Genomic DNA, 20,788 nt, shown 5'->3' with positions numbered 1-20,788 from the left:
TTAAATTACACTAAAACATAGTAAGTTTTCCAAATATTATATTTTAAAAGACTGTAAAAATCCTTGAATAGGTTTTAGTAAAAAGATTCAATAGATCAAGTGTCTTAAAACTTTTATCAACACTGTATTTATAGCAATTACCGGATAGTACTTACACACTTTCCCACACATACGACCATGCAAAACGAAGCAAAGCATATGCAAACTAAAATCAGTATTTTTCAAAGGAAGCTTACCCCGTAACCTCGATCCACGCTCTTATTCTTTCATCAAAAGAAAGCAAGCGCGATTTGCATGGACGTTCGCTGCATGATAACAATGTAATCTTCAATATGATAATTCTTTTACAAAGATTTCCCTGCTTCATGTTGCTCGGTTCGTTTAAATTCCTCTCGAACTATATAACTTGCTCGAAATTGTTCAATTCTGTTGCTATTCTCATGCAGATTAATCATTCAAATTTTTAATCCTGACTAAATGAAATGGTACTTGACATTTCGTGACATTCTTTTAACAAAAATCTCTATACTGTCTTTTTTTTATCTGGTACCATCAGGTGATTGAATGCTTTCAAAGAACAAAAGGATTAATGTACAATTGCTCAAAAAGGCTTCTAAAAATGTTAACAAATGAAATGTAGGCGTTGGATTTATATTTTCAAAACTATATTGCAACTAAACTACATTGGTAAAACTAGAAATTTTTTCGGGAATGAGCCAGGCCTCTTAGCATTAACAGTGGCAAGTGTTAGAATATTACAATTTTGAAATTTTTGAATCTTGGAACTTTGAAAGTTTTGAATTTCCAAATTCCAAGTTTATTGCTAGCTGGGTGTAACAATGCAGTTCATTTTGGACGACTAAATGGAGAAACGTTGACAACTGGTAGATCGTAATACAAGGATTACGATTGTGGGGAATTAGGGCGGAGCACGTTGGATGATTTAGTAGTTTGGTACTTTCGATGAGAAATTTGAGGATTAAAAGTCGGGGAAACTTGGAACGATTTCTGGAATAATTAATCCTTCGAAACAATGCTTCGTGCTGCGATAATGAATTTCAAATTTCGTTGAATTAATGAAGTTCTTATATAATGAGATTCCAGCTATCAGTGCATGCATGTATGTAGAAGTATTTTATTTATATGACGGCTCTTGAATTTGTTCATACGGAACTAACATTTATAAATGAAAAGCATGAAAAAATGTAGAAATTCAAATATAATTTCATCGTTATATTATGAAATGAACCCGATGCTTTTAAATTTTGCTTTGAGGGAAGCGTGCAATTGACAGAGAGTGTTCCGATTAATTATCCAACAATACACCTCAATGAAAAACATTTAATTTAATTTGTGTCGGTATAAATTGTGCTCTAACAGACGAATCAACAGTCACAGTGTGTTTCACCATTCTCTCAAATTGTGTACGAAATTTCCACTCATTTCCTGTTTGCCTTTTCAACCCTCGGATACAACGTAATGAGGTCCGTCGAATCGTTGGCTAAAAGGAACGAGAAATTGTTAGATCTTTTCTGGGTTTAAAGGAAGCTTCGTTCAAAGAATTCTGGGCCATTTTATTCGAGTACAGATCAGTTCTCGAATTTCTTTGCAAGCTTTTTAGTCGAACAACTCTGCGAAACAGTTTCAATCATTCTGCTTGCACTCTTAGTAAATCACTGGTAGTGCAAGGATTGATGGAATAAGGGTGAAAAGTATTCTTAAGGTACAGAGAGGATTTTTAGAAAAAGGGATGACAGAATTAGAATGTTGATAATATTTAAATGAATTATAAATTCATTTGGAAATTTAAATACAGGGGAGTTTGGATCAAAATTGACCCAACTTCTGATGTATAAACTTTACATTAGATTATTACATTTCAAATAATGAACTTCAAAACGTAAACGTTCTGACATAATTTAATGACAGAAAAGTATCACCAAATAACGCTCGTGGTATATTAATTTGAAGCTTTATTAAAGCTTGACGAAGATGAGTTCCTAAATGTTTCATCAATATTATTAATACAAAATGGTTGGCTCTTCATTGAAGTGAAGATTATTAACTAAGGAAGAATAATGAGTTGCAAATTGGTTGAAATATCCTTAGACGAAGGATCAGCCAATTTATAGTAATGGTATTCATGAAACGTTTATATAGTAATTTTCATCAAACCTTAATCTATAAATTAACATACCGCTATTTCACAATACTTTTATGTCATGAAATCACACCAGACTTTCGACACTTCAAAACCTACCCTTTTACATTCAACAAACCTAATACATTTCAGTCAACAACGTCAAACCCAGAAAAGAAAAATCCCAAAGGATTGAATCAAACTCAAACAAACACACATCATCGAAGAATGAAACGGTGCAACAGTCGTATGTTTACTTTTGTGAAAAAAGAGAAAAGCAGAGAAAACGATAGAGAAGGAGCAAGGTTATAGGAGAAGGAGGGGTGGTAAAGCAAGTCGGTCCAGGGATGATCCCGGCTGTATCTATTTATATGGGCCAGGGCGCAGCTACCTGTTGGCTGTGTGTACAGTGGAGTTGCACGTTACCCTTATATACCGTAGCACTCGCGAGCTGGCTGGGCGGTTAGTAGCGCGCAACAGGGCATGCCTGTAGCAAGAAACGTGTATACGCGTGCACACATAGACGTGGCAAAGCGGATCGACGCTGGATAAAGCTGGAACTGGGTCACCGGCTCGGTAGAACTGGGTCAACTACGACGATAACGCGATGCTTCGGCCAGACAGGGTGTTCTCATGGTGCGTCTGGTCGGTTGAAAATTCGCGATGCGCACGCTCCCACCCACATGGATCACTGCCTCGTTTCACGTTTAATGGACGAGATTCAGAGAGTACTGATAGTATATGAAGGAGTTTGCAATTAGAAAGTTTTATAACGTTTGATAGTGCTGGCTGAAAATCAAGTTTCAAAGCTTTTTAATTTATATAATTATAGTGAAGAAAGTATATTTCATAAACTAAATGAGTCATGTTGAAATTAAAATTATTAATTATATTAAATTGTCATTTTTCAATACTACAATTCATTTATCTCAGTTTGCAATTTTTGTTAATTTGTTTATTGAGAAATAGAGAATAGTTAGCACATCATACGAACGAAAGATTTTTCATAGGAAACTTTATAATGAATTTACTGAAAGACTTTTACTGTCAATTATATTATTATTGTATTTGCTTGAAGGATTCATTTTTAATTGATTTAATTAATTAATTGACAGGTATTAAAGGAAAATCGACTTTCTTTTTATCCAGTTAATAGAACGTCTATAATGAATTTTGAGAAGAACGAAATTTTTAATTAATTTCACAAGTCACTCAAGAATTTATTTTATAATGTTAGCAAAAAATTAATTATATTTTGAAAATTTGCTAAGTTTCTTTATTTATCTAGTTCATCAAATTAATTAATTATTTTAAATTTTCACAAGTTCAAGTTAATGTTACGTGACTCGAGTATAATATTCTTTTTCAACAAAATTTTAAAATAATTAAAGCAGCATGATGCGCATCGAAAAATCGTGCATATTTAATGGTTTGATGAGGATGGTCGATGTGCTCCGCGGCGTCTATTTCGAGATTAATTCTCCACCGATGAGAATAAGCGTGAAGGACGAGTCATGGCCTTCCATCGCTCTAATAAAACGTAACCAGCACCGTTTTTGCTTCAGGTGCTTTGCTCGCACGGATCATCGACGAGTTTTGTTAAATGTTAAATCAACACATAAGCTCTAAGTTATTTAAGCAACCAAAAACGAAACAATTCTGTAATTGTCTCAGCTAAAAATAATTAAAATAATAATTTCTAATATTTAACTGCTTAGAATAAAAAAACAATTAGAACACACATCATTAAGATGTGAAAGAATTGTTATACATCTGAAAGATACAATTCTACAGAAACCTAAAGGATGAATTGAACAGAGGCTCATAAATTTACATATTCCCGATATGTAATATTTTCTTTTTCGTTTTTCAAAGGATGCATCATCAAGTGTACCACAAATCTCTGATCACCCTGTGCATCTATTTTTATCCAGGTATAGTTATAATGCCCGTATAAAACACACTCGCAACAAAACACCAGCGGCAAACGCGTATCGATTTTGCAACAGCCTCTCGAAGCTGCAGCTTCTCTCGATCCAGCAATGAATTTTATTTGACGTCACTTCGTTATTTATTCGATAGAACGTTGCCGACTATTCATGAATATTCGATCTTTCAAGCAGCACACCGAAACCTATTCCATTAATTGTTATGATCCCCGTCAAAGTTGATTAAACTTAATTACAAAGTAATCATTTATAAAATCGACTATTAGATATGATATCGAATCCTGAAGAGATTCGAAATACAACACGCGGACGTGTAACGATGAAACAAATTCCTGTAGTTTTTGCCGATGTTGTAGCTTTGCTTTAACTACTGCGACACTTTTAGGAATAACGACGCACGACCGTTAAACTAATCGATTAAAACTATTAATGAAACCTTTGTATACACATATTCATCAAACCTTAAGCTTCAAATTGATGTACCATAGGTGCTATTTTACAATACTTCTATGTTATGAAATTATAGCTGACTGTCCATTAGGTTTCAAAATCCTCCATTTGATACAGAATATACATTATAATAATAATCATTATGTATTCAATTATTCAAACTTTTAATATATTCCTTTACATTATTGACGTGACCATAATGTTATTAAAAATTTCCCTTATGTTTTTCTTTTTACATTAAATTTAAACCACCCTTCATCAGTGACACCCATAGCAATCAATCCTATTACAAAATACTTCCTCTGATAAAAATTCTCAACTAATTCAATGAATTTTTAAAAAAACTCTCATTTACATCGAATTAAATAACTTTCACGCCTATTTAATACTTTTATTCGCTGGAATTCGCGAACTTCACGCTCGCGGCAGCTCGATACTTGGACTGTCGAATTCACTGAAACCATCGTACGATATTGTATTTACGTCTGACGATGGCTGGTTCTGAACTGCTCGTCGACTAGTAGCAGAACAAACGAGCGAAAGAATGACAGGTATATACCGGAAAGGAAGCGAAAGAGGGAGATGGTAGAGCAGACAGGGTTGGAGAGCTGGCAGAGCCTACACAATGCGGCTATTGTGTAAGCAACTTCATTGAACGACACAGAAAGTAGTGGGAGAAAAGGGGATGAAAAACTGGGGAGAGACAATAAGTGTCATCGTTGCGGATAGAAAATTCCTGCTAACCTTTTAACCCCTTCTATGTACGAGGGACATTTTGGAAAATGTAAGTCTTGAAAGAATTTAATCCCACCCTGTTGTGAAATTTAGTGAAAATTATTTTACTTTTAAAAATTAAAAAAGAAGTGTACAAAATATAATGAATTATAAAATCTAAAGGCTGACAAAGGGACAAATCACTTGTCAACAATAAAAATTATAAATTTGCTAAAATAATGAATTCACAAAAGTCGTAATAAGATAATGTAATTAAGACGAAAGGATAAAATATAGATTCTTAACATATAATACTGAATAAAATATGATATTGTTAATAAAACCACGAGGTAAGCCATTGGATCCTCGAAAAGACTCACGATACGTATAAAATTCGTAAAAAAGTAATCTGATCGTAGATGTCAAACGTGAAATGCTGGCGTCGCTTCATCGAAGTAGCTTCACTTCACGTTTCGACGATTACATTCTCCATGGTGGCACTTGACCCCATCGAGAACGCGTGGAATTCGGAAATGGGTCGGGAAACATGTTTCTCGATGCTGAATATATGTATAAATTGCTGTTCTCTACGCGACACCGAAAAGCATCTGTCCTAAATGAAATTCTAACTTTTTCGCTACATGTTGTACACTTTAAGCTCAGAAATGTTAAGACCTTAAATTCGTATATACACGTAGAATATTTAAAATTTCTTAAATTTTTATAGTTCTTCACTTTTTTAAATATATCCCTTCAAATTTTGAAATTAGTATAATATGTAGATAAACGCATTTTTAAACAGTAGCTATTTTATTAAAAATTATTTTTTCACATCAATACTATTTTATAAGGTTTATAAGAAAAAAAAATGATAAGAATTGAGTTAATTTTAATTATGTAAATGATCCTCATAATAATAAAACACAAAAGGGTGCATTTACATGAACGACATGCAAATTGGATACAACTTAAGGTGGTATCCCTTGAATGACAATGATCACGCAAGAAAGGGGTGGTCTCCTTCTGTTTACGATTATCGTCCCAAGGAAATCAAGATTAATGGCCGATAACACTATCAGTGAATTGTTCGCGGCACTTTTTACATTATCCCTTTTAGAAGTACTCGGAGGATTAATCTATGAATAATTTCGCGCTGTCCCTTGATATTGTACTCCTTCAACCCTCTTCATCGAAAACTCTACGAAGGGTGATCTTTCATGATGGATATTTGTTTCTCTTTCACATCGAAGCCTGAGAGAAAATCCATCGAATCTGATAATGTTCGTATAGTAGAATGGATCATAACGTGATATGACACTACAATGGATCAAGCATTGGTACATTTTGGGAAACAAGATCGGAAAGAAGAAAATGGGATAAAATAATAGAGATCAGTATGATTGCTGTTATTAAATTACAAAATTAACCCTTTGAATTTATTAAGAAATTTTAGAATTTCAAAATTTTAGGATTTTAGAATATTTGAATAACCAACTATTATTTTTTCCACCCTGCATTAAAAAAATAACAGTTTTCCTCGTTATTCTGCTGCAAAGTTAGCCCAGAAAGTTTTGACCCTTACTATATAAAGAGTGTCGATCGTATCTGTAAAGAATTCACGGTGACCGCATAAAGAGACGGAAATATCGGTTTTCGATAGCGTGTCACGGAAATGAATTTGCGTTATAATCGACGTATCGAATTGGCTGAGACGTCGTCTTGACGGCTCGAAACGAACACGCTTCTTTCGTGGTATCTCAAAATTTTAAGTGCAATTTGCTTCGCGAAATACTTGGATGCAATATTTATGAGAACAATGTGTCTCTAAAATACAAGGTATATCACTATCTACTACCACCTTAATTATTTCAAAAATTATAACAAGTGAAAATGTGATTTAACTCTTTCTATATGGATTCGTTTATAACTATGAATTTAATAACATAATTTTTAGATTATTGATACCAGCGTTAAATGAATGTATATCTACTTTAAAATTGAGAATAAATTGGAAAAATGAATAACTAAACAATGAAAAATAAATCAGCATATGATCATTCTATGCCTCAACAAAATCACTTCCATAATTTTTATATTTTAAATGTGTGTAGCAAATGATGCATCATATAATAAATGAATATATTTATTTAAAATAGTATACATTTCCACTATTGATGTATTTACTAAATTTCACTTTCTTACAGGATCCTTTATTTGCAAAAGTACCTTTTATAACTGTATACTAAAATTTTACTGATTATAACCCAATTTCACAAAGAGTGACCCTCATCTTCTCAAAAGATTTAACATGGAATATTAACAGACATTTTAAAACTAAAAGAAAAAAAGTACTTTTAAGCAGTAAGGTGGAAGAGTCGAGCACAAAAACGTTGTGTTTAAACAGATACTTTTATCATACGAATCTTTATCGCGTTTAAATCCATCTGGCAAAAATAATTTCGCGAAAAGCGTTTGCGACACGGGCGTTTGCTTCGTTATGTCCCTGCCGTCCAGTCCACAGAGGAAACATTCCTTATTAGCCACTTTTTAACCGTGTAATCCGAGAACAGAAAGTAACGTCACACGATTTCATTCTGTGAAGATCAAAGGACTCGAGAGACGTTATGAAAGAATACAAGTGAATTCAGAGAAAATTCATTATTATCGCTAACGTGATATTGTACTGATATCTCTGATCTTCCCGAATTTGATCAAAAATCTTTGATACTGAAACCTAACTTATATCCTGATCGCAAGAAAATTACTTTTGCGTTTGTTCTGTTTGATAATGAGATTTCCCGTTTTGCGATATCTGTTCATGCCATGAAAGGCTTTATTAAAACAGACCTTTATTAAAAATATAATTTAACATAACAGAATTTTTAATTTAATTTAATTTTAACATGTTTCTTGTTTTTAACATTTGCCTCTTTGAGAAAATCTCGTTATATAATACAAATCTTATATGAAATGCATTAATTAAATCAAATGTTACATGTACATTTTCAGTTCATCTATGCCCTTTTTAAGGAAATAACGAAGATAATTTTCTGCATATTTTATGAAACTACTGTTTGACTATCGAACGGTTGGAAATTCTTGTAATTTTCGACCTTTATGTTTCTCATGAATTTTTCATACGATTCTGTATTCGAATATTTATGAAGTTTTACTAAAATTTGCGTATCAAACGTGTACAGTTTATTGTACTGTAATCTATGACACGAGTAAAAGGTTAACCCTTTCCTGCTTCAGTAATTCAACTACGTTCAAAGATTACTCATTGCAAAATGTTGCACGATTTAAAAGCAAAATAATATAATTTTTAATTATCAAATGTTATAAAATTCTCATCTTTATTCTCCCCGGAGATGCCTACGGAATGAGACGGGAGTCCAAGGGAGGGAAAGCCTGATTCGATCGCAAGTGTACAGTTTCCAATCATAACGAAAGGGTTAATAAACTGAAAATCCCATAAACGATACCGTTATGTTTCTATCATGTCATAAATCCAATTTAATGTTACCTTTGGTATTGTGTAACATTTATAACGTGATAATTATTAACCTGTCGACTGTTAACGAAACTTGTTCAGTTTATCGTGACAGAGTATTAACGAGCATAACAGGGCTGGATCTCTGGAGAATTATATTCTCGTCTCACTTTCTCTTAAACTACGACCACCACCTGTTGAGAGAGAAAACTTGGCCCAGAAGGTTCTTCGACGTTCGAGGGCTCTATATACAAGGTTATATCGAATGAACGTGATGGTAAAATGATCCTCTATCAGAAGTGGACGAGAGTCTGAGACGAAGAAAGATATCCTTCGTTCGGTGAACGCTTCTATTTATTGGTCGAGAATATAAGGTGTCTATGGTACATTGTTATAATCCTGCTATTTCTGGACATAGAGCACTTTTATTTGTGCTAAAATAAAAAAATGTAATTCTAAATCATGTGCATCGTCTATATATTATTAGTAGGATGATCCAGAGTTACCTGGGCTATTTATGAAGACACAATTTTGAGACTTTAAAATTTAATTAAGGATTTCCTTATAACACATCATTTTGAAAACGTTAATTAAAAATAATCATTGAATTTGCCTCGTTGTACCAAAATTGACTGGAATATCGTACAAACAGCTCGTAGAAATTTAAACAACTTGCTTCTAAGGTGATTGTTAAGACAAGATTACTGAAGTAAAGCAATTTCACCCTTTGTTAGCATAGAATTACCTCATACCCTTAAAAATTTAATTAAACGAGACACATCGATTGGCTATAAATTAAGCATAGTGATTCACTCGCTTCGTTTTAAGACAAGGATCAGGATAATATCACAAAATCCTTTTTTCTTTGAATCCTTTTCATCTGATTATAATAGAAGGATTTTATCAAGAAATTCTTGTTCCCAGATAAATGCAAAATATTTGCAAGAAAATATTATTAAAAGACATTAATTTTCTCGCTTTCTATAATTTTTAATTACTTTTTTGATAAAAAAATCCATACCATGGGCTTCAAAAATTATGCTTACTCGAATTTTTTTAATTTTGAAGAACAAAACCATCCAAAATTTATTTTAAAATAATAATAATAAAGTTATAAGCTTCCTAGGTTGCAAGTAATTCAAATTTTGTATGTCTTCTTTTTTAAATTACGAACAGTAGTTAAGGCGCAATGTTTAATCCGTTAATCTATAATTTACTTCCAACCTTGCAGTAGAAATTTTTTTTAAGTTACATAAAAATTACATAAATAAAATTGAATATTGATCTGACGCGTTAAACTAGCGGAAAAATATCAGGACGAACGACTGTTCAAAGAGAAGAAGATTCATCCTTTGAGAGATGAAGAGACGTTTGAAAATTGTATCGCACCGGAAACGATGGTCGCAGGCTCAAGTTTAATCAAACAGCCATCGAGGATATCGCGTTTCCGAGATATGGTATCAACGGTCTTGAAAGCATCTCGTATTCTCTCTGATTAATTGAATCAGCTGAATTTTCTCGATAAAACACCCGCGCTTGATTCTTTACGAAAATCTCGAATTGCAAAGCAACCGAATGGTAAACGTTTCAAAGAGGAATGAGGATTCCTAACAGATCCAGATGTAAATGACTGAAATCAGAAGCGATCATCTTTAATTTCCTTCCAGTGGAATGGAAAGTTAACGATAGAAAACCTGATCTTGAAAGCACGAAGAATTTAATCTGACGCAAAACTTTTCACACGTGATTTTAATGTCATTTTTGACATAATTTCATTCCAATTTTAATTTTTTCCTTCGAATTTCCCAATTTAATTCCAAAGAGTCATTATTTGGTTTTAGTACCAGTTTACCAAATTAATGATTGCAAACTAATACGCTTCGCAATATTTTTCGCAAAATAATTGTATCAACTTGAAATTTTGAAGGACCGTTTTATAAAGAAGGGTTAAACTCTTAAAAATGTAAAATTTTGAAATATACTAAATTTGTAATTAATGGCTTATAAATCCTATATAAAAGAATCAAGCAACAATTAATGATTAATAATTTAATAGTTAATAATTCACCAGCATTAATTAATATTGCCAATAATAATACCGTTACTTAACGCTGTTTGTTTTTAATAATTTCCACCACTCTGCTTCCATTTACATAATACCCGTTCGATAATTAATTCATCAATATATACATGAGAACACGTTCTTATTAACATATATCATGCTAAATTAAAGCAGTGTATGTGTATATATGAAATTGTACCAGTTTCAAAGGGAAATGAAATACAACGCAACAGAAGAAGATACGTTCAAGCTGGTGAAATACACGAATAATGAAAGTTCCGATAATAGAGGTCCATTGTGTTTCGGTAACAGTTACTTGTTATATAGCATGGACCTCAACAAAGTTTAGAGACTAAATCGATTCGACGAATTTCAGCGGTGAACTAACCGCTGTCAGCGCAAAACCGATTGTTCAGAGTGAAACTTTTCGACCAAATAAAGTGAATACCATAAAGCAACCAGCAGATGATGACAATCGCAAAACACTATTTTTCAGTTAATAGCTTGTCTATTACGATGGTTCTCCGTCTTATCAGTTCTGTGTAATGGAATAACCGATGCGAGGAAAGAAGAAATAAACCTTAGATATCCAGCTTTAATATTGTGTGACAATAATACATGAAAACGCGACTTGACAATTCGGGCTATTCAAGTTGGAATGTGAAAAAGTGGAAATTGGTAAGTTGAAACTTGATGACAAACTGGAATTTGGCAAACTGGAACTTGATGAATCAGAACTTGTCAATTTCAAATAACCATAATTCCAAAATGAATTTATAGAAAATAAAATCACAAAATCACTATCAAATTTATTTTTTACGTCCTTTATCTGCAACCTATGCACGACTAAATAAAATAAAGAAATTATATTATCATTTATTAAAATGAAAATTCTCATTTAAGCCAGATTTTAAAAGAATCAAAGAAAAACATGAATAAAACTGGAACAATAAGGTGTATCTCTATTCTCTAAATTACTCAGGGAACAGTTTCAGCTACGATTCACTCAGCTTTAGAATTATTATTGTCGAACAGTTACTATCAAAGACGTTTACATTCGGAGGCGTAACAAGGTCGATCATTCTGTCCTGCGATAATTAAACGCTTCATCTTGATGCAGATTAAACCTTTCAGCTTCAAGCAAATCTCTGTCGGTTACGTAAATCCGTAGCTTTGAGTAAATTTGAGGCTTTATTTGTTCCTGTTACTTGGCACTCAGTCGAACCAAAAAGGGAAATCAATTAGATCAATTAAATTTAATAAGATCGTGCATACTTCCTTTATCGTTCTTTTCTTAGAGCTCGTGTATTCATTTTAACCACTTAAGATCCCTATTTAAAAGCATGTCAACGTAATATTACGTATCTGGAGGTTAAGTGGTTAATGGAGCCGTGAATAATTGAACAGACCTCACTGGGAAATTATTACAATCAGATCGAAGATTAAAATTCCATTTAAGCAACGTAGAATGAGCTTTTGATATTGCAGATAGTAATGAAACTGCTTATTTCATAATTTCCAATCAATTTTCTACTTGTTGAGAGATAGAAACTTGAAGAATTTTTTTTCAAAGGAGAAAATTATTTTGATTTGAAATAAAAAATTAAATATAATTTAATTGAAATTCTTTTAAATTATTTGAAGATTACTTTGATAACGATTTTATTCAAAACATTTAAAATACTGTAGGTACTTTTATTTCTGTAAACATCAGACATTTGCAAGAAGAATTGAAATAACATTAAAACAAACATATCCTGCTTTCTTGATCTACCTATTTTGATTACTTCAAATTGAATTCTTCTAATTTTTGAGTATTTTTCTGTCATGAAAGAGTCTTCAAACATCGAAATTCCCTCTAAAATTTACCTATATTTATCTGTCACTGAAAGAACTAAATTCACCAAAAAATAAAACTCCGTTAAAAATAAATCAGCAGTTTCATCAAGCAGTACAAAATATGTATTCTTCGATATTATTTAAATAACCATTGTAGATATTAAAAATGTTCATTCAAAGTATTTGATGGAAAAAAATGAATATTGGAAACAGAGATGCAAATAATTGAACTTTTTGATATTTTCTAAAAGCATAAAATAAAAATATGAAAAAATATCGTCCACTTTTGAATTAAATAAATCACTGTGACCTATTTCCCACTGTATTACTGTATCGATTTTTCGAACTTGTTCGATATGGCCCTCAGTATTATTTCAATAGCGTCAAAAACAGTTCGTTTTTAGTTGTGCCCTTTTGTACAAACGTCCTTTCATGTACCGCACACGTGGCGTATAAAACCGTCTGTCCAATCATCGAAACGGAAACCACAACGGAACAATTTTTTTTTTGTTAAAAAGAAATTCGATTTTCCAGGATCGAGGAAAACGTTTTTTTATCCCCACTGAAGCTTTGGTATCAGCAATAATCGTTTCTTTTAGACTCGAAATAAAAAATGAGAGACTGATCAATTGATTGATAGACAATTAATTGATATGTCACGATAGCTTATTTGATTTGAAACAACTTAATACTTTTTGAAAAGAAGAATGACTTTTAAAAATTAATTATTGCGTAAAGAATGCTGACTAAAATTTTTTAATGGAAAATTTTTATGTATTAGAAAAAAATATATTTATAAGAGTGCTGAATAGAATTCAATTTAAATTATTACTATCTCCGTGGTTCTTCGTTCAAGGGTTAATACTAAGGTTGTTCTTAAATAATTTATAATGTTATCAGGTTAATAAAAAATATTCGTAATTGCACTTTTTAAAATCATTAATAAACTATGCAAAAACAAAGTGTTAATAAATTTTGTTGCACTAAAATACAAAAAAATTTTTTGATAGAAAAATTGTTACCAGGAAACCCAACATTACTTTTTGAAACTACAGCCCGACGAAGAAGAAGGAAGAAAAAAAGTGGTGTACGATCTAGCAGCTGGTTATTCAATTTCAACACGGCTTCTCATCTTTTCGATACTTTGACCATCGATAATTAACGACACCGTGGGAGATCGTTAAGTGAATTACGAGCGGAAATGCGATTTACTGACGACGATATCGGGTTCTGAACTGAAATTAACGATCGGCCAACGAGTACCGCCAACGATTCATAACGGGGATGATACAATATAAGAAAAAAATCTCAGGTGAAAGATATTTCATGTCAGACATGTTTCAAGATTAAAATATTAAAGTAAATAAAATTCGATTTCCTCTTTTAAAGAATGGCAAAAATTTTAAGTAGATATCTCCTAAACATTTTGCAAATTAAAATTGTTTATCTGTTAATAATACTTCCTTATAGAATTTTATTTGGTGCTACAAGGATGTACTTTTTATATTATAGAAAAAAAAAGTGAATTTTTCATCTGATAAAATTTACGTAGCTGAAATGATAGCAGGGTGATAAGAAAACGATAGCCTCTTAGAAGCAACACGATGTTATAAAGCAAAGGGGTTCAAACAGATTTCACTTCACAGGGGAGAAAATCGATGAACCGATGTCTCCCGGAAGGAGATGCAATCGTGGCGGAAGGGGATCCAGAAAATTACCATACGCATTCAAGGTCTCCAATCACGAAAGATAATCATTCCGGAAGGAAAAAGTTCCAACCGCGGTAATCCATGAAATTGCACGATCGAAATCCTACGAAATCTTGTCGTAAAACTGTGTAAAAGGGGAAAACGAAAACGTTCTCCAATCCTACTTTGTAAATATTCAAAATAGAAAAATAAAAAAGATGGTGAAACAAGGCTTTTAGGCAATTTCAGGGCATTCAAATGATATTTTTTAAATATTAACTTGCAAATTGATAGCTTAAAGAGTCATATTTTAAACCGAAAACATTATTAAAAAGGCCCATAATATGCTGCAAATATTCATTTGGCAATTAATAGTCTGACAAATAACATTCCTATTAAAATAGATATTTCTATTATTCACGAAGAAATATAGAGATAAATTAACACAAAATACACATATATTTGTAAACAGCTTGTTTATCGCTGATTTCCTTGAATCTGGACAGCGATTCGTGTCACGATTCAGCAGCTGTTTCAGCAATAAGATGGCTCGATTGTGTTCGAGACGAGAAACGTATTTTTATAGCATCTACCCAACCCTCGAAGGGATTGCAATCGAAATAAGCGAAGAATCCATTGTTTCCAAGGAACAATGGCGAGCAAATGTAGTCCACGCTATCACTGTTCCTTGCAATCTAATATTTTCCAGAGATTATAATGAAAGATTTAATTTCATCCCATCTTTAACCCTTTCGTTACTGAGGGTAGTTGGGATCATCCAACAGAAGGCGTTCAGATTTCGAAATAATTGATATATTAAAATGGTAATTAAAACCAAAAACTTCTTACAGTAAAAGATATTTCACTCCTTCATAATTGCTACATAGATTGATAATTATACCTTCAAATAATATTTAAAAAAAAAAAATACCCATAATTGAATTCGTGTTTTTTAGTTTTTATTTTTGGACTTTTTTTCTGTTATTGATAAAAAAACTAATTAGAAGTTCACTTAAAAATTCGTTAGAAAGTAATACGAACCCACCAGTCCATTTACAAGACACACTTGTCAAAATGACCAAGGATCAAAATGACACAGAACCGAATAAATATGAAACTAAAAACATTTCTAAGCCTCGCGTGACGAAAATAGTACACGATTCAATTTCTGCAAACAAACTGAATGGATACAGATCACGCACTTGTTGATCGCAGCCATTACAATGAACAGAAAAGTATCTGTTCTTGCAACAATAAAGATCATTGCAGAAGAATTTCTGTAATTCCTGAAAAGAAATTCTATCACTAATTCAACATCCCTGTCTACGAATATGCAACACAATAATTGCCAATAAACTGTAACAAACATAAAAAGATTCTCCAAGCATCGACTCCATTCTTCTTTGTTCCTTTTTTATCGAATACCCTATCACCTGCGATTAAACATGAGGTCTCTCTCTCTAGAGACCTGATTATAATCCTCTTGAAAGGGACAAATAAATTCGCTATCGTTACACATACACAACACACATATAGTGGGCGTTTGTGCTTAGTCGGTTGTCGTGATTCACATTTATAGAAAAAAGGGGTCAGGGGTAGTTTGTGCTGACGCGTCTCACGTGTATGGTAACACCTTGCCAGAAATTCATTTCCTATGCATGGAAGGGTACACGTTTTGGGATTCGACTCGACAAATGTCTGCGTTTAATTTCATTTCGTTCAAATGGTAAATGAAACTATTCTGAACAATTAATAATTCGTGATGAAATTGTTAATAATCTTATGGCAGCTTTATTTACTGAAAGCTTAAAAAGAAATTCTTATAGGGTAATTAGTGTTTGTATATGAATTTAGAATTATAGAACATCGGGTTTATATTAAAAATAATTATTAACGAAATTTAGTTTGCTGGAAATTTTCTATAATTTCTAAGAAATTAGATTTATGCCAGAAATAATTATTGAAATTTTGTAAATATGCCAAAAATAACTGGAATCGCAACTATGTTTAAATTACAAGAAAATTACATTATTTATGCACAATCTAAGCTATTTCATTCTATCAAATTTAACGAATACGTTTCAATCTTATAACTCGATATCGTTATTGTTGGAATCGATTTTAATCAGCACCGAATTATGGAAACGTTAAATCACCCTTTAGTGGTTTTAAAACAATTTCATATCATTAAAATGCACACGTCCACAACTTTTGATAAGGTTACACTGTGCAAACAATGAATTATACAGAGTAATTAAATGATAGTGTTGAAAGATGTAATCAAACTATTGACATTAAGTATTACTTGAATTTTCTCATTTAAACGAAAATTGGTGTTGTCATTAACCCTTTATCAACGTTCTAGTCAAAAATACTCCCATTTATGGGAGACTAAATCTAACATAATATAAATTGAATTTATGTCGAAATTAAATTTTAATATTATCTTTAATTTAAAACTTGTAAAATTGAAGTGTGCAGTAAACACGTCCAATGTCTACATCAATACTTCATCTGTGTTATATCACAAGCAAAAAGAATGCCTAAATTTATTTTACATAATTCAAAAAAATAAATAAAAGGTAAAAATGGTGATTCAAAAGATTAATAACCGTGGCCGTCCCTGTACGTCACATGTAAGAAACCATCACCTTTAAATTTCACCACGTGTTCACACAAAATTCCAAATAAAATCAAGGCTACTCCTCGAAGATCCACATAAACAAAACCAAACACTTGAATTTCATAAAATTTCCAAACACCATCATTGCATCACTCTGTACACTCTTGTCTTCTAACTTCACTTCCAAAGCATCAAATCAGAAAATAAGAAAGTGAAAGCACTTAAGAATTTACATCACTTTACACGACGTTGACAAACGCACGAGGAGATTGATAATAAAACCAGTCCGTTCCATTGTCGCAGACATCATCAGAAATCAGGTGCGGACAGTTGCCGAGTCGAGTTATGAAGGAGAAATCTCATGGAACACGAAGAGCCAGGACACGAACGATATGTTTGCTTTGTATCAAAGCAAAACCGTAGATCCAGAGCGACCAACCGTCGTCTATAATCTCGTTCTGGTAACCAAGTTTCTCTTGGATCATTTGAAATTGGTCCAGGACTGTTGGTAAAATCACGGTTTTTGATTCTTGTCGGCTCTGCAGGGCTTCAAGCTACCGAGTTAATTTGTTTCGTGAGAAGTTACGGTCTAACTCCGTTGAAAAATTCATTGTCGATTAAACCTCCGCGTGTCGGGTGCGAAAAATCGGTTGAAAAGCGCGTTTTAAAGGTGTCTTCGTAACCTGGGTTGGTGTCAACGAAAACGGATCGAACGCTCGACACAGGGGATAATATTTAATCCGACGTGTATAATTATAATATCGGTTATCGGGTATTTATAAAAAGACAACGTTCGAAATGGTCAGAGACAATAACTTGTGACTATCGAGCGAGAGGTAAATCAATCGGAACTTGAATATAGAATTGATTGCGATACTTGTTTTGAATAATTCAGAAGGTATTTTTAAGATTTTAAGAAACTAAGATATTGACCAGAAACGTAGCTTTAATTAAAACAATATTCTTTGACATTAGAGAAAACTAAAATATGAAACCTTAAAGAAGTGCAATTTATCCCCGTTACATTTAATTATTGTAAATTTTTATTATAAAATAAAAGTCTAACTCGTTATTTAAAAAATACAAATTAAAAACTGTTATTGAAAAAAACTGTTCGAAAGCAATTATCCAAAAATAACAAACTATATGTTTTTATTTCTTTAAAACGTGATTGGACATTTAAATTGAAATACATGGGTACAGAAATCCAATTTTCTAAATTAAGGGAGAAAATTAAAAAACAGTTAGTGAAAGAATAGTTAAGAAGCAATTGTTGTTCAATTATCGTTGTACAACTGGAGTGAATTTAAAACAGATTTTAGTTTCATTTTCTAGCAAATGAGCGAAGATCATTGAAGAAACGGTAAACAAGTTCAGTCCAATCAAGATCGTCGAAGTATCTCATTGAGAGGAACCCTCGAAAGAGACAAAGCAGAGCCGACAGGAAAAAGATTAATCTTCATTCGATGGTTCGCGCTTATCCGCTCGATTTTTCCTCGTCGTTCCACGAGATTTTCCTTCCATGAACACTAAATATACGTACGACGGAATAAAGAGTCGTGACGCTGAATCAACCCTTAAACCGCGCTGCTTCTCCCGTTTCTTGTCGTTTGAGATCCTTGACTTAATATTTCGATTCATTGAAAAGGAAATCAATTAATTAATCTCACCATTCATTCGAAATATTAATGTACAGGATGATTTAAGAGGAAAGATTAATATTTTAAGGGATGATACAGAAAAATGATTTATGTGAGGACAATTTCCTTGGAGCTACTATAATAACAATTAAACCAATAAAGTTGAGGGAAATTTTAGCTTTAAATTATAAAATTAACCCGTTATGCTCTTTAGCAAAAAACCACCCCCAATATTTTTTAAGCTAAGGAAAGGGAGTTGAAGTTATTTGGAATCTTTAAATTTAATAACAAACGTGGAAACCACCTTTCTGTAAATAAATTTTAACACTTTTGAGTGACTAGGATCTCGTTTTAATAGCATAAGGTGTAAACAAAAGTAAAAGTGATCAATTCCAACTGACATTTAATTGACATTTAAAATGTCACACGACATACTTTCAAAAATACCACAATCAACGTCGATGCACTTTGTATACCCTCCGTACAAACTTTTCGTATATTCACAGGATCGATTTTCACTGAATTTTTCAAGGGAGAAACAACATCCAAAACACGAGTTATTCATATCCCATAAATGTCTCTTTTACCTCTCCATTCACCCTCGTTAACCCCTTACCAGTTACCCAAATTGACTTCACATCTTCACAGTCGCTTTTAAATCATCACTTTCCTTTCAAAGTACTCTATATAGAAATCTGATTTCTAAAAGAAACCCCAATTAAAATAAAAAAAGAAGAAGATACTGAAACTGTAGTCCACCTACGTTAATCTTTAATTAACATTCAAACTTAACCTCATATTTTCAAAACCCCTTTTATAAAACCCCTTTTATTCTACATAAAAAGATAAAGGAAATTTATTTTCCAAAAAAAAAAGTGGTTTTGAAATGCAGCTAATTCTCATTAACCTCTCATATGTATTCAAAATTACCCTTACATTATTACAACCCTTTTTGCATGATCATCCTACATGAAGACAAAAGAGAAATTTCAATTTTCACGGAAGTTTGAACAGTAAAATGAAAAATAGCTCGAAATGAAGATAAACTCACATTAATCAGTATTAAAAATTGACTTCACATATGCACACCCTAAACAATCACCCTATCCGAAAATAAAACAAAAAATTTTTATTTGAAATTGCCCTCACATTTTCACAGCCCCTTTAACACGATCACTTCAGACAAAAACAAAAAAGAAATTTTAATTTCAGTAAGTATCAATTTAAAAAAAATGAAGCACAATTAACCCTCATTAGCCCTTGATGAATATTTTAAATCATCACAGATCCTTTTACACTATGTCACTTTCCTCTCAAATCATCCAAGGTGGAACAAAAAAAAAAAGATGAACCATGGTGCGAATAAAAATCGACTCGCTCAAATTGTTCAACCCCCAAAAAACACGACGAGAGTGGAAAATCATTATTAATAGTTATCGGTAGTTGGTTTAAGGGTAGATTCAGGACACGTCACAAAGGGACAGAAACAGAGAAAGAAACAAAGAGAAAGAGAGAAAGTGTGATCAGCCAGTGTGCAGGAAATTTACTCACGATTGTGTGGCACGTTGCGGCGGTGCGGCAGGACTGTGGTCGAGGGTGGAAAAGCGTGTCGGACCGGCCGCGAAAGAGGCTCGCTTCCTCTCGCTGCGTATCGCGCAGACGTACCTTTCCAACCCTCCCTACGGCATGTACACATGATAAACGGGGGGTAGAAGGAAGATCGCTGGTGGTTTTCACGGGGTTGATAACAGGACAGAAGGGCCGGGACGCGATGCGATACGGCTCGCAAGGGTGCCACGAGATACGCGAATAAACTTAAGCAAATACTGGGTGTCCACGAGGGTTGATAAATAAACAAAATCGTAGAAAATAGTTAAATTCTTCATTTTTTCTCGAGTCAAATTTGTATTGATCATTATGTAAATAAATTGTATAATTGTTTGTCTAAAATGGAATAATTTTGGTTTATTTTTTAAAGGATGAAGATTGATTGCGAGGAAGAATTTGAGAAAATTATTATACTTTTATTAATGATTTCGTAAGAAAATAAATAATTATTTATTGGAAACAATGGAAAAATGAATTTCTTAAAAATCAAGTCTTTTAAAAATTGAAGCTGTTGAAGAAAAACTAAAGGAAAAGTTAATAATCACATCAAAATCTTATAAGGAACACAAATTATTAGCTACT

At 32.5% G+C, this 20,788-nt stretch overlaps 1 protein-coding gene across 2 annotated transcripts in view; it reads right to left on the bottom strand.

Moving 5' to 3' along the window:
• The window catches only part of LOC114878520, a 95,463-nt gene extending 75,245 nt beyond the window's left edge, over positions 1-20,218 (bottom strand). For both annotated transcript variants that reach the window (XM_029192433.2, XM_046286062.1), the window contains exon 1: positions 20,150-20,218. The gene's annotated coding sequence lies outside the window, so the exon portion shown is untranslated. The remainder of the gene's footprint in view (positions 1-20,149) is intronic.
• Positions 20,219-20,788: the final 570 nt, after the last annotated feature.

Source organism: Osmia bicornis, chromosome 6 (genome assembly GCF_907164935.1).
Source record: "Osmia bicornis bicornis chromosome 6, iOsmBic2.1, whole genome shotgun sequence".
Classification (NCBI taxonomy): Eukaryota; Metazoa; Arthropoda; class Insecta; order Hymenoptera; family Megachilidae; genus Osmia; species Osmia bicornis.
Note: the sequence above shows the minus strand (reverse complement) of the source record. Positions and strands in the feature narration are given on the sequence as shown.